A 16,417-nucleotide genomic window follows, 5' to 3' on the forward strand; every position below is an offset into this window, starting at 1 on the left:
TATAGACACAAGGGAAGTTGCAGAATGATCGTCATCAGAAATGGTCCACATACCTACAACAATTCCATTTGAACATTAAGTACAAGAAGGGTAACACCAACAATGTCACATACTACCTTAGCCGACCGTCGGTCATGGCGCTAACCACTGTGCTCGACTCTTGTGGGCATGAGACTGCGAGGTGGCCGCATCTTTACAAGAGTGTTCTAGAATTCGACAACACATACCAAACACTCCTGGAAGGAAATAAAGTTCCATATTTTCACCTCCAAGATGCGTTGTTATTCCACCTGGGACACCTCTGTGTTCCTTCAAGTGAGCGTGCCAAGATAATTTGAGAGGCACACTACAGTCAGGTTGCTGTACATTTTAGGGTATAGAAAACATTAACAATGTTGCAGTAGTACTTTTATTGGCTGAACCTTCAACAAGATGTTGGGAAGCACATCAGATCATACACTGCCTGTGTCATTGCCAGACCAACCATCAAGAAGCAAGGCTTATATACTCCTCTGACTACTCCTAGTCGACCTTGGGAATCCATATACATGGATTACATGTCGGGCCTTCCTTCTATTAAGCATGGAAACAACTATGTTTTCGTGGTCATTGACAGATTCTCTAAGATGGCCATTTTGGCAGTCTCCAAGAAGAGTATCACAACAGAAGCCACTGCTAAGATCTTCCTTGAACGAGTGTGGGTACATTTTGAGATCCCACAATCCATTATTTCAGATCGGGACAACGGGTTCCTAAGTACATTTTGGTCAAGTCTCTGGTCGATGTTGGATACTAAGCTCACTAAGCCCATGAGTTTCCACCCCCAAACTGATGGCCAAATGAAGGTCGTCAACAAGATGATCGTACACATTTTGCGTATGTACAACTAGAAGCATCCACGCACATGGGATGAAAGCATCCCCTATGTACAACACAACTACAACAGGGTTCTCCATAGCTCAACTGACCACAACCCCTTTCAGGTGGGGTTGGGATTCCAACCACTTTGTCCCATTGATGTGGCCATACCATTTGCAACTACTCAGGTGGATTCAGTTCATGTCCAGTCTATGACATATTGGACAAAGCCAATTCTAAGTACAAGCATCATCATGTTCAACATCAAGTGCCACACAAGTTCTAGGTGGGCGACAAAGTTTGGTTACATTTGTAGATGGAGCACCTTGTTGGGCTCCACTGCCAACTTCGCCTGCTCTGATATGGGCCTTACACAATCACTAAGGCTATAGGGGACAACTATTTCAATCTTAGCATTCAACCATTCCTTGGCCTACACCTAGTGTTCAATGTGGTCCGCCTTCGACCATACTTTCCACCATTACTGAACACATCAAACATTGTAGAACAACTCACACCCACAAAGTTAAACCTAGACTGCATGGAACATGACACAACTGATCAGATCATGGACACACAAATCAAGAGCACTCACCATCAGAAGATCCAAGTGTATCGAGTTGCCAAAGCTGGGCAACTCCTGCACCAAAGCAAGTGCTCACTCGGGACAAAGTTCAACAGAATTTTCCCCATCTCATAGAGGCACTCAACGTAATGGGGACCATTGGTTCCTAAGGGGAGAGGACTGATCTAGGTGGATATTGGTGGCCACCTGCCTATTCCACTTGGACCCCGATCATTGTTTCTTTTCCATTTCCTTAATTGTAGCACAACTTACTATTTTTGGAAGTTTTTTGGGTCCTAAACTTCCGGAGTCGTTTTAAGGGACTAGAAGATGTTTTTGGGGAAAACAAAGAGACTGAAAAAATACTAAATTGGTATACTCATTTTTTTTCAACCTCCTCTTAAAGATATTCGAAACGAGGTATTATGATAGCCAAACAAAGATCACATGCCAACATTACGACCTTCGGAAGTTGATGTACTAATTTATCTAAACACGGCCCACAATTTTGGTGCTTCATCTCCTAGGGTTAGGTTTTTGGATGTTTAGGGTTTTCCATTGTTTCTCAATAATAAATAGGCCTTTGAGCCTCATTATAACACAGTTCAGAGGCATGTATCCACCACATCTCTTCTCAGAGTTAAGTTACCATCGCCTGGGCTAGTTTATTTCCATTTTTGTATGTAAGCATATTTCATTTCTTTGATGTTAATGAAATGAAGTCTTATTTTTGCTGCATCTCTGAGTTTATTTGTATATCTGTATTTTTTTGCGTTCTTGCATAAGTCCAGATCATACAGTGCATCTCGATGGTGTGGATTCTCATTGGTGTGTCAGGGATTTGATGACTATTGGACTCTTCCTAGAGCTACTCTCTATATGCTCATCTTCTATCACTACTTTTTAATCTAATGCATAAGCCCCTTTGGTAGCCAAGTGCTAAATTTCTTCTAATATTTTCCTAGACTCTGTCAACTTGTTTAATTGGCTTTCCCTTCTACTAGGGGGTGTCTCTAATTGGGCCTTTCACCTTAATGAGTAGCATGCCTCGCCAACAAATGATATCTCGTTAGGGGTAGGTTGAGGCCCTTAGCATCGAACTTGGGCCCCGTCCCAAGCTCCAAACATTGCGGCCATATTCCACTCCTCCACCCCTTCAAAAATCCAAGAGGAAATTCGTTAGCTAGAAACCTTATCTACTAATGATCACCAAGCTTACTCTAATTTTGACATCCAAAATGAAGTTCCTAGTTGGGTTCCCGATGGTGGTCTTACTAGAGGATGACAAAGCCAATATCTTATTTCCATCACCCTCCATTGGTAAATAAAGACACTACTGGGCAGGGTCTTTAAGGAAAAGCATGGGGATTGCAATGATATTATAACTTGTCTTAATGAGATTCAATGAGTCTAATGGCACAAACGCTTTTGTCTCATCAACCTAGATGGTCAGATGACTCACATAGAGGGCCATCTTCAATATGGTCTCAAACCCCCACCCAAGATCGGACCTTAGTCACTTCCTCAGATAATTGATGCTTCTCTTAGCCTCTTGGCTAATGTTTTGTACTTTCAACAAAATAATTTCTTTATGCAGTTGAGTAGCTAGTAGTAACTCGTACTTGAAATTTTGTATATCTAGTCCACGACATGTTAGACAGTTGAAATGCAACCCATTTTATTTTAGAATGATTTTAAATGATAAAAAGTAGACCATTCTCAATAGTTTTGGTTTCCCTAATAACAAACTCTGACAATGCTAAAATTGAGTAGCTAGTAGTAACTCGTACTTGAAATTTTGTATATCTAGTCCACGACATGTTAGACAGTTGAAATGCAACCCATTTTATTTTAGAATGATTTTAAATGATAAAAAGTAGATCATTCTCAATAGTTTTGGTTTCCCTAATAACACACTCTGACAATGCTAAAATTACATATACTATTTTAAAACAATAGAAACCTTATATATATATACATACATACATACATACATATATATATTCCATTTTTAAATTCCAAAATAAATTTATATAAAAAAGTAATTTTAAATATCTACCTTATATCAAAATATAAATATAATTTTAACACTATCTAATTATATAATAAAAAACACTAGATTAAATATTTATAGAAAACGTGAAAATATATATATATATATATATGTGTGTGTGTGTGTGGGGATCATAAAACTATATTACACTTTTTACATATAAATTCAACACAAAACTATTTATATAATAAAATTATATATATATATATATATATATATATATATATATATATATTCTTATTGAAAATCATAAAATAATATTGTTTATATATATAAAGATAAATTTCAATTTAAAAAAAAAAAATGTTTAAATAACATTTTACAGCAAGAACATAACAATTTTAAATTTATTTTGTTTGTTATGTGGAAATTTGATGATAATCATTTGTTATTAATGTGTATCACTTTACATTTTATATAAATTTTTTAATTTCAAATTTAGGTGTGTTGTTATATGCAATTTTTTTATAACAATGGATAGGTAAGCTTTAAGATAGTTATTGAATTTTATATAAATTCATAAATTTCAAATTTCAAATTCACTAATTTATAAAATGTGCACTATTGATGTTCAACTAGAGAATGCCACTGCTTCAATCTTCCCTCCATATTCCATTTTGTGTCTATAAGAATTTTTAATCTTTCTCCACATTCCATTTTGTGTTTATAAAAATTTCATTTACACCTAATCAATCAAAAAATAATGACAATAAATAACCTCATAAATACTTCCACTAAACAAATGATCAAACTTCACCAATAAATAACCTCATAGTACTTCAACTAAACAAATTATCAAACTTGATCTCTATCTCAATCACTCATTAAAATTTATCATAAACATATTTTTTTTATGTCTATAAAAATTTCATTTATAACCCCTCAATCAAAAAATAATGACAATAAATAAACGCATAAATACTACGACTAAACAAATTATCAAACTTTCCTCTAGCTAAATCTCACTAAAATTTATAACGAACAACTCAACTTAAATATTTAAAGGTCACATTCACCATTTCAACGTACTTTTACCTATCACTTCATACTTTTTTAACTTTTCAATTTTTCTAATCCTGAAATAAAACTTATACTTTTTATATTTTGCTAGGGGAGGGTTGCCATTACATGTGCGCCCTCCCCGCCACGTCAGATAATCATGCGTAAAAGCACATGGAGCCGGTACGACACCTGTCCACCGTGGAGCTCCATGTGTTGGCTACCTTATCAACCCATAAATCTTTGTGTTCGCGCCATTTCACAGGTTCGTTTGGGGTCATTGCTGCGATGTATGAGTTTCCCTTTGTGTTTCTGCTCGGGGCCGGTTGTTGGGCGAAGCCCCCCGCCGATTATGGCACGGGACGGCCCCGGAACCTGCGCACTTCGTCGTTTATTCGTGTGTTGTTTGAGGCGTTTGTTCGGTTGACAGGGTTTGTGGACCTGCGCGCTTCGCCTGGTATGCAGGTGCTGGTGCGAATGTTTGCTGGAGTTTCAGGGTTTGTGGTTGGCACAGCGCTTCTCCTTTTCTTGTGCTTTTCCGCTTGGAGTTCTTGGTCGTTCTGGAATGTCAGTTGTTTAGCATTTCTCTGTTGCTAGTCTTATTCGACGATTTTGTTGTTTGGGGAGGAGTCGGTCGCTGTTTTACTGAGCTCGAGGTCAAATGGTGTTTTGCTGTCAATTTGCTGTTTTGTGGTGGTGTTTTTGTGGTTTTCAGTTCCCTAATATATATTTTTCTTCTCGTTGCAGGTGTGCAGAACGTCGTTGCAGGTGTGGAGAAGGTCTGGCGAGCTCCAGGGAAGGTGGGGGAGGTCGGCGACCATGTACCCGGTAGGATTTTAATCCTACCAGCATTCTCTGTGTTTTTCAACACAACATCTCTATTTTTGGATATTTTGTAAACTTTTATGGCATTTTATGGCATTTTTTGGAGGATTTTTTTCCGAGGGTTTAGGGTTTATGGGATATTTTGAGCTGTTTGTTGTTGAAGGTTTAGGGTTTATGGGATATTTTGAGCTGTTTGTTGTTGAAGGTTTAGGGTTTATCTGAAATTTCGTTGTTTTCGCTGTTATCCTAGGCCGTCCCATGCTATCCTCGGCCATCCGGTGCCCTCGCTGTTATTTTTGTTGTTTTCGGTGCTATCCTAGGCCGTCCCGTGCTATCCTCGGCCGTCCCGTGCCCTCGCTGTTATTTTTGCTGTTTTCGGTGCTATCCAAGGCTGTCCCGTGCTCCTCGGCCGTCCCGTGCCCTCGGCCCCCGAGCAGAAATACAAAGGGAAACTCCTACATCGCAGCAATGACCCCAAACGAACCCTCTAAACCCTCTGTCGCTGCTCTCAATTGACTTGCATAACTTATCTTCTCCTCGTCCGTGAAAGCTTCTGTCAGGAACTTCACTTTTTGTATTTGAAATGAAGCCTCGAAACCCTCTGTCGCTGCTCTCAATTGACTAATTTGAGTATATTTACAGTTTAAGCAAATTTGGGGTTTGTTTGGTTGCGTTGAAAATAACAAATTCTTTAATGGCCATATGTATGGGGCAGTGTAAGTCTACCATTGCAGTTATTTAACTATGGAGGAAGAGAAGTCCTGTTCGTTTTTGGAATTTGTTGGAATTTGTTACTCCTGGTTATTAATTTTGGTGCTTTTTGCTATGTTTTGCAATATGGATATCCTGTATACACAGTCCTTTTTGTTTCCATGCTGACGTTGCTCTCAATTGACTGATTTGAGTATATTTATAGTTTAAGCAAATATGGGGTTTTTTTTGTTGCGCTGAAAATAACAAATTCTTTAATGGCCATATGTATGGGCTACCATTGCAGTTATTTAACTATGGAGGAAGAGAAGTCCTGTTCGTCTCTGGAATTTGTTACTCCTGCTTATTAATTTTGGTGTTTTTGCTATTTTCCTGAACCTGATGTATATGTTTTGCAATATGGATATCCTGTATACACAGTCCTTTTTGTTTCCATGTTGACGCTGCTCACAATTGACTAATTTGAGTATATTTACAGTTTAAGCAAATTTGGGGTTTTTTTTGGTTGCGCTGAAAATAACAAATTCTTTAATGGCCATATGTATGGGGCAGTATAAGTCTACCATTGCAGTTATTTAACTATGGAGGAAGAGAAGTCTTGTTCGTTTTTGGAATTTGTTACTCCTGGTTATTAATTTTGATGCTTTTTGCTATTTTCCTGAACCTGATGTATATGTTTTCGGACCTCTGACATTTTCCTTTCCTCGAGATGTCTCGGACAGTGGCTGTCATATGCCACCCTTTTGTATCTTATGATGTTTTTTATATTGTCAATATAATCTGTGATGCTTTTTTCTCTGAAAAAAAAAGTTCACACATTTTACAGTCGATTCCAAAACCGGTTACTGATGGTTACAGAGATAAGAGAATAAATATTTTTAGTAATGAATTATGTTCTCATACATAAAATGCATTTCAATAACTAACCCTTCTCGGGCTCCAACGATAAAACCTTACTGTATCAGTGACTTTTCATTTTAATTTAATTAAGGACGTGGATCATGTAAATGAGCAAATATGACTTATTCCTAGGTCCCGCTGATTCAGTTGTTCACTTCAAAGTTCTAATGTAAATTAGTATATGATATAATAGTTTACTCATTGTGTGAATATCTGAAGTAGTCTCTGTTTCCAGCCCGTCTTAGGGTTCACTGACTAGCTATTACAGAATACAATGGGTAGAAATTGCTTTGTAAGCATTATGGTTGAAGCATGAGCTATCAAGTTGAATGATGTTCCTTTTGATAACGGTCCACTTATTGGAGCCATAAGTGAGTTTAGAGCTTTGTACAGTGCTGCAAATTTGATGCCTTCAATGTTGAGATCGAAGGCATAAAAAATACAATGTATAAAATGCTCTTAGAGAAAAGATCATCCAAAGATTAATGGGTTGAGTGTCAAACCCATCTCTCCTAACATCTGATGTCAAAATTTATTGACCACATGAAAAGCCATTGAGCCATTGAGGTGCGAACTGTCTAGCCATTGAGCCATTGAGGTGTGAACTGTCCACTAAGTAGAAGAACCGAGACATATTAATATGGAACCACATATAGAAATCGAAAGAATGTTCAATACGGGATGATCAAGAGTATCCGTCTCAGGGTTTCCATCTGATTGTGAGGGAGTTGAGTGGACAAAGCTATACTTCTCCCTCCTTCACTTCCAGCGAACAAGGTCATCCCTCCAATTGCTCCCAAGAATGGGGCTTGCACATTCAGTGGCCTTACTGTTCATTTTAATTTAATTAAGGATGTGGATCATGTAAATGAGCAAATATGACTTATTCCTAGGTCCCTCTGATTCAGATGTTCACTTCAAAGTTCTAATGTAAATTAGTATATGATATAATAGTTTACTCATTGTGTGAATATCTGAAGTAGTCTCTGTTTCCAGCCCGTCTTAGGGTTCACTGACTAGCTATTACAGAATACAATGGGTAGAAATTGCTTTGTAAGCATTATGGTTGAAGCATGAGCTATCAAGTTGAATGATGTTCCTTTTGATAACGGTCCACTTATTGGAGCCATAAGTGAGTTTAGAGCTTTGTACAGTGCTGCAAATTTGATGCCTTCAATGTTGAGATCGAAGGCATAAAAAATACAATGTATAAAATGCTCTTAGAGAAAAGATCATCCAAAGATTAATGGGTTGAGTGTCAAACCCATCTCTCCTAACATCTGATGTCAAAATTTATTGACCACATGAAAAGCCATTGAGCCATTGAGGTGCGAACTGTCTAGCCATTGAGCCATTGAGGTGTGAACTGTCCACTAAGTAGAAGAACCGAGACATATTAATATGGAACCACATATAGAAATCGAAAGAATGTTCAATACGGGATGATCAAGAGTATCTGTCTCAGGGTTTCCATCTGATTGTGAGGGAGTTGAGTGGACAAAGCTATACTTCTCCCTCCTTCACTTCCAGCGAACAAGGTCATCCCTCCAATTGCTCCCAAGAATGGGGCTTGCACATTCAGTGGCCTTACTGTTCATTTTAATTTAATTAAGGATGTGGATCATGTAAATGAGCAAATATGACTTATTCCTAGGTCCCTCTGATTCAGATGTTCACTTCAAAGTTCTAATGTAAATTAGTATATGATATAATAGTTTACTCATTGTGTGAATATCTGAAGTAGTCTCTGTTTCCAACCCGTCTTGGGGTTCACTGACTAGCTATTACAGAATACAATGGGTAGAAATTGCTTTGTAAGCATTATGGTTGAAGCATGAGCTATCAAGTTGAATGATGTTCCTTTAGATAACGGTCCACTTATTTAGCCTTTTTCATGCTCAACTTGATAATGAGAGCAACTTGATAATGAGTGCTCTCAATTTCTCAAGTGTCCCCTCAATGAATAAAATTATTAGTGGCTTTTTCACATTTAATAAAACTTATTATGAGGTACATTGCCTCCTCATTGATTTCTGTATTTAGCCTTTTTCATACTCAACTTGATAATGAGTGCTCTCAATCATAATAAGATTGTCTGGTCATTTGATTTCTATATTTAGCCTTTTTCATATGCAACTTGATAATGAGTGCTCTCAATTTCTCAAGTGTCCCCTCAATCAATAAAATTATTAGTGGCTTTTTCACATTTAATAAAACTTATTATGAGGTAGATTGCCTCCTCATTGATTTCTGTATTTAGCCTTTTTCATACTCAACTTGATAATGAGTGCTCTCAATCATAATAAGATTGTCTGGTCATTTGATTTCTATATTTAGCCTTTTTCATATGCAACTTGAAATGTTATTATTGAATCCCCAAACATCGCAGCAATGACCCCAAACAAACCTGTGAAATGGCGCGAACACAAAGTTTTATGCAATGATATGATGGCCAACACATGAGCTCCATGGTGGACAGGTGTTGTACCGGCTCCATGTGCTTTTACGCGTGGTTTTCTGACGTGGTGGGGAGGGTGCACAGAATAACTTATAGAAATAGTTTTATCATAATTAATATTTTACAGAAAGACATATTCCATTGAAAATTTCTTATCAACACACAGTTAGGTTGCCACAAGAAATCACTACTAGGTTGTTAGCCAAAATGTTTCTTAGGACAAGAAAAAGATACAATCTAGTGTTCTAAGCCAAAATATTTTTGTGACAAGAAAAAGATACAATCTAGTGTTGTAAGCCAAAATGTTTCTGTGCCAAGAAAAAGATACAATCTATCCAAAATCCACATCATAATGTGGTTAGAACCAAAAACATATGGCACCCCTATTCTTTATGGCCCTGAGAATCTTGAGTGCCAAAACTCCCCGAGTTACCTTCTTGAGCCAGGTAGGTTGGCCTACCAGTCAAGGGCTGATTAGGAAACGGTTGATTGATGCCATATGATTGATTCCAATTTGCAGCTTCCAACCATGGAGGTACTGAGTACCCATACCTCACATTTTCCCTACTGACCCCTGCATTAAGTGGAGGTGTGTAATGAGCATACAGAGAATTGACACCAGCTCTGGTAGGAACAAGGCAAGTGGGTAAACCCTCAGTTTGATAGTGGGGCACTTGAATGTTTATGAGATCTTGGAATAATGGTGTATTGTCTGCAATGGAGTCCAATGAGTTTGAAATAATCCTGGTTTCATCAGCTATTCTTGTATCGTTGATCATCCCTTGTTCCTTTTCAAGCATTTGTTGTGCCTTTCGTTTTTCCTTTTCCTGTCTTGCCATTTGCTTTTGTTGGTCCTTAACTTGCCTTGCTTTATCTCTTTCAATCCGTTCTTCTGCTCGACGTTGTGCTGCAACAATCCTTGCTGCCTTCTTCTCCTTGACTATATCCTTCTTTTTCTGTTTTAATTCTTGCATTTCAAATTTCTTTTTTTCTGACTCAACTAACAGGTTTATATAGTCCTCTGAGGTGAGTAACTGTGAGCTTCGGCCCAGACGAAGACTACCTGGTGCACCTTGATTTTTTTTCATTGATACTCTCTCTACTGGTAGCTTTAGAAACCGTCCAAGTGTCTTCTCCACCCCTCCCACCTGCATGTCATTGCTTGGTACTTCCCTTTCAGTATCTGTTGGAACTGATTGAACCATATCATTATCTTCATTTGATGCCTCATTATGTCCTTCATCTTCTTCCATTGATCTATTGTCCACAAAAAAATGAACAATTTCACTGTTCAATTCTACTGGTTGTGAGGGCATGTTCATGCTTTCTTCATTGGTTGCTGAGACACTATGTGCATTCATATTGATCATTGCTTCTGCTAGCCATGAAGGTGGGGTTACTTGGCTTGGCAATGTCAATTGGTCATTGTCAACTGCATGTTCAACAATATCATTAGCAATATCAGCAACAGGAATTTCATTTTCTTGAGTTGGTGGAACAATCTCCATGTTACTAGGAATTTGTTCATTGTTATATTGTGTTTCACATACAGTTTCATCATCTTCAGCATATAAGTGTCCTTGAGACAGGGAAATCATATTGCCAGCTGCAACAACATCATCTTGGTCATCTACTTCTTGCACTTCAACACTTGTTTGGACATTCCCTTCTTCCTGACCATCCACATGAAACGCTTGGCTACAACCAGTATCATGCATAAGAGCATCATAGTTCAGTGGCCAGATTCCTGTCCTCCTAAAGCCAGCCTTGATATTTGATGGTGTCAAAGCCCTTTTAAAAGCTTTACTTGCAAGCTCTGCTAGCTCAAACCTTTTCACCTCAACCCCTGGATTCTTTGCCATCCATGCAGCACGCTCCGACCTGAAATAGTTCTTGAAAGGGCCAAACACACTAACATCAAGGGGTTGCAGCCTATGAGTGGTATGAGCGGGCAATGTCAACAGGTCGATGCCTAAATTGTTTGCTTCCTCAATTGTTTGTACAGCCATGTGGCTCCCATGGCCATCTAATATCAAAAGGTGTCTGTTATTAGGCGAGACGCCACCTGGTACCGATGCAGCAAAGTGAAAAAGCCAACTTAGAAACAGTTCTTTAGTCATCCATGCATGGGGATGTGCAGCCATGCATGCACCTGGTTCACAGTTCTGTATATAGTTTTTCAGTTGATTTTTACCTTTGAATAGATAAAATCCTGGGATTGAAGTACCAATTGCATTAACACAACATAAAATAGTTATCCACTCCCTGCTCTTGGGCAAAATCTTTGGCACATTTCGGCTCCCTCTCTTGGCAATTACCCGCATGCCACAATTCCTCCCTGCCTGTAAACCTGTTTCATCACAGTTCCATATATGGTCTGCTCCATAAGAATGTTTATCGTAAGCACTAGAAAGTGTGTCATAGAATTTTTGCACAACTGCAGGGCGCAAATTTAATGCTCTGTCTCTGTCAAGGCCCTCAGCAGTACGCAATACAAGTTCTGGATGCCTTTTTTTAAACCCAAACCACCATGATTTACCAGGAAACCCATCTTTGAATGGGTTTGGCCTCCCTTGACAGATTTGAGCAACTGTTGATTTGAGTTGTATCAACTCTAGCCCATGTCCCAGTTGGGCCATCTCTTTACACCACTCAACCACCTCGGCCTCCTCCTCCTCAGTCATAACTGTAAGAGGCCCTCTACGTTTTGTATGAGTCAGTCCATTTATCCAATAATGTATTGATGAGGGAGGAATACCATGTTTTTTTGCAGATGCCCGAACTGAGTATCCATTAAACTCTATGTCGTCAATTGCAACTAACATTTGTTCTTTTGTCCATCCTCTTATAGCACTGATCTTTTTAGTTGAGCTTGCCCCTTGGACTGTTGTTGATGGTGGTTCTGTGGCTGATGCTGTGTCAACATCAGCGGCTGTCACATGGTCATTTTCAACAATGTTCCCTGGTGCATTGCCGGCATTGACATCAGCTGGCCTGTCATCATCGGACGATGTGCATCGCAGCTGTGCACCCCTTGTCACTCTCCTACCACTTCTCCTTGTACGAGCAGAGTAACTTCCTTTTGCCATAGATGCAACAACCTGTAAAATTATTGCATGCATTTAGACATTAGAATATATGTCAAATTATGCTTTATTACTTCTGCAAAAATTACTTTTTCTCTATTACAGGAAATTATCAACATGTATGTTGCATTTAGACATTAGAATATATGTCAAATTATGCTTTATTACTTCTGCAAAAATACTTTTCCTCTATTACAGGAAATTATCAACATGTATGTCACTGTTTTCATATATCATTTTCCATTTACTTTCAACAGCTTTATACAGCTAAACCAATGAGGTATGTAAACATGTATGAATTACGTCATTCTCCTTATATCTGTTAAAGATTAGGGAATACAGGTAATAAGTAGGTCTATTCAATATGTACTTACCTTATAGAGTAGAGTGTAATCATTACTAATGGTTGAATCAGTGCCATAAGTAGAACCATGGAAATCAAAGTAATGAGGAAACAGAGCTTGTTACATTAGGATATGCGTATACAGTGATTACAGTCTATCCATATGTATTACATTAGGATATACATATACAGTGATTACAGTGTATCCATATGTATTGATTATGTATTAGAACACAGTAGTTATGCAATTAGAACACAGTAGTTACATATGACTCTTTCTAACCATGCTTGTTTACCTAATTGTGTTTTCTCATTATCTCAAATCTTACAGTCATCTAATCCAATAAAGAGAAATGGTCATCCGCTCGGGCTTCCATTCTAAGAAACCATTCCTCAGTTCTATGGTCCATTCATCAGTAGTAGAAATTCACTTATTTGCATTCTTTCGACTCAATATCAAAATTTTTGCTTTCTCAATAGCTTCATGCTTCTGAAAATACATGTCTTTCGATTATGTTTCAATGTCTTTCGATTATGTTTCAATGTGATGTTTCAATGATGATTGTCAAGGTCTGAAAATATGTGAAAAATTACTAAGTTTATCAGAGTCATTAAAGTTACAATTCGTTTTTGTTCTATGTTTTAACTCATTCTGCATAGAACCCAAGCCATAATAATCGCTCAATTCCTGTAAGCTAAGCTTCAATTCCTGTAAGCTAAACAAGCTATGACTACAGTACTAACTGCCTTTTTACTACCTACCTTTTTTTGCATTGCATCAATCTTGGGCTGGAAATGGTTCGAATGCTGGCTTTGATTCTGATGCTATTCAAGGTTAGACTCGGTCTCCGATTGGATATGGCTAGGGAGATGAAACTATATAAGGAACAGGAAGGGATGTGGGGATTGCTTGCTTGGAAGGATAGCGAGTCATGTTTCTTCTTCCAGTGATTAGCTATTGGCTATGACTACAGTACTAACACGACATACGTAACCTCTGTGATATGTAAGCTGTAATCACTATTACATTTGATTCTATGGTCTCCTAGGTGTCATAGACAATCGGTTTTACTTCAGTTTAATCGAGTTTCATTGCAGTCATTTATTTTTTATATTTTTCATATAATTTATTTAGTTATTTTGAATATTGTGAAGAACAATCTCTGCTCCAAGATTTCTCTCCATTATCTGTGACTTAATTTACAGAGCTGAGTTATGTAAATCCCCATTCCTTTGGTCCAACTTTTACAACTTCGTATGGCTCGGGCTCTCCATACCCTAAGGTCTCGAGCTCAACGAGGTGAAAAGATATGAAGGCCAATAAGACGGTCATCTGCTATGTTACTTATAATTGTGTTTTCTCATTATCTAAAATCTTACAGTTCTATGGTCCATTCACCAGTAGTAGAAATTCACTTATTTGCTCTATGTTTTAACTCATTCTACATAGAACCCAAGCCATAATAATCGCTCGCTCAATTCCTGTAAGCTAAGGTGTAAGCTAAGGTTCAATTCCTGTAAAGTAAACAAGCTATGACTACAGTACTAACACGACATACGTAACCTCTGTGATATGTAAGCTGTAATCACTATGAAGCTGATGATATAATAAGCTAGAACACATACATAAACTCTGTATAAAAAAGGTTAACTGTAACTGTATAGGTTAACTGTCACCCTATGGACAGAACTGTAATGTAAGAAATCTGATAAATGAAAACAATGAAAACAGAACTGTAAGAAGAATGAGTTGTAATTCATATAACTAACTTGAATATATTGGCCACTGTTTTGTGATGTTGTCTTCAAGTTTGCTGAATAGTTTGAAAGCATAAGATGAACTTCAACAGTGGGTGGACTTCTTTTATAGTTTTGGGGACTTGATTTTAATTGGTGGACATGGATGCACATGGATTGCAATGGCTTCATTTTGAATGTGTGGTATGGATTTAATTTGATGTGATCTAATGGTTGGGAATTGTTTATTTGTTGATCCATGTGCTTTGATCTGTTTTAATGAGAAATAGAGTGAGATGGGTGTCATTTATTGCAGTTATTGGGTCTGGGTATCATTTATTGAACAAAGTGGATTTAATTGTTATTGGGTTGGGTGTCATTTATTGAACAAAGTGGATTTAATTGTTATTGGGTTGGGTGTCATTTATTGAACATAGGGTGTTTAGCTGTTGAACAACACAGCAGTTATGCTGACATACATTCCTTTTGTTATGTGCAGGTAGGCATATTTATTTGGGATGCAAAGTTGCAGTTCTGATGAGTGGGGGTTGAAGTGACTGCTGTTTTGTACTTCTGGAATAGACCAGTTTGGAAGCCTTTATGGCTCTAGCTGTTTTCTACTTGGGTCAATATGTTTTGCAATATTAAGTAGTAAAATACTATTTATGGACAGTTGTGGGCCCAGTCAATGTATGGGTGATTTTTGGACATAATTTAATACTTATTTATACATAATGTTATTTATTTCTGTCTAAATTTTGGTTTCAAAAGTCTTAATCACTGGTGGTTTGGTGGGACCAGTATTATATCAACTACTGGTCCCTGCACAACATTAGGAATCTCTCCCCTAGAAACAAAACTTTCTATGGAACGTCAAATTCGAGTCCTGAGAGCAAGTACCTCGAACCATTAATAACTTTTAATTATAACTGTCCTTGAATTATAATTATAATAAAGTCTAGTAACAACTGCACATTAATAGCAATTAATAGGGTAGGAATTTCGCCCGTCAAATTTAACCCGTAGGGTAGGAATGTCAAATCAAAATCACTCGAATTTCACATCAAAATTGCTCGTCACTTAGTGTAGGAACTTCAAATCGTCTAGCAAATTTGAGGAAAGAGCTAATCAGCCATCCCCAGGGTATTTAATGTCCGGGGATATGCACGCTGGTTAACACCTAATATTTTGGCTTTCGCGTGTTATCGGGCTAAGCTGCGTGCATATCCCCCGGCATTAAATACCCTGGGGATGGCTGGTTATCTCTTTCCCAAATTTGATGGTTTAGACAAGTCTATCAATTTGATGGTTTAGACAGCGCTATCAAATGGGAATCGCCCTTTGACATGCAAGGTAGGAATTTCAAATTAAAATGTTCAAATTTCGAATTAAAATCACCCGTCAAATTTGACCCGTAGGATAGGAATTTCAAATCAAAATCACTCGACAAATTTGACGATTTAGACAACTCTATGAAATCGGAATCACCCCTAAATTTGACACCTCTATGAAATCGAAATCACCCGTAAATTTGACGATTTAGACAACTCTATCAATTTGACGATTTAGATAAATTTGACGATTTAAACAACTCTATCAATTTGACGATTTAGACAGCTCTATCAAATCAGAATAGCCGGTAAATTTGATGATTTGGACAACTCTATCAATTTGATGGTTTATTTGATGATTTAGACAACTTTATCAATTGGACAGTTTAGACAGCTCTATCATTTGGGAATCGCCCGTCAAATTTAACGGTTTAGACCACTCTAGCACCCGTCAAATTTAGCGGTTTAGAACTTTAGACAACTCCAGCACCCGTCGCCCGTCAAATTTAACGGTTTAGACCACTCTAGCACCCGTCAAATTTAACCGTTTA

The 16,417-nt window shown here is 37.8% G+C and overlaps 1 long non-coding RNA gene across 1 annotated transcript; it reads left to right on the top strand.

Annotated features, from left to right (window-relative positions):
• Positions 1-5,166: 5,166 nt before the first annotated feature.
• Positions 5,167-15,312, top strand: LOC149218918 (uncharacterized). Its single transcript, XR_016248665.1, has 2 exons — positions 5,167-5,303; positions 15,035-15,312. It is a non-coding gene; the product is annotated as an uncharacterized LOC149218918 (long non-coding RNA).
• Positions 15,313-16,417: the final 1,105 nt, after the last annotated feature.

This window comes from Pinus tabuliformis, chromosome Q, assembly GCF_031772625.1.
Source record: "Pinus tabuliformis cultivar Carrire ecotype Pingquan chromosome Q, CPIR1, whole genome shotgun sequence".
In the NCBI taxonomy this organism is placed as follows: domain Eukaryota; kingdom Viridiplantae; phylum Streptophyta; class Pinopsida; order Pinales; family Pinaceae; genus Pinus; species Pinus tabuliformis.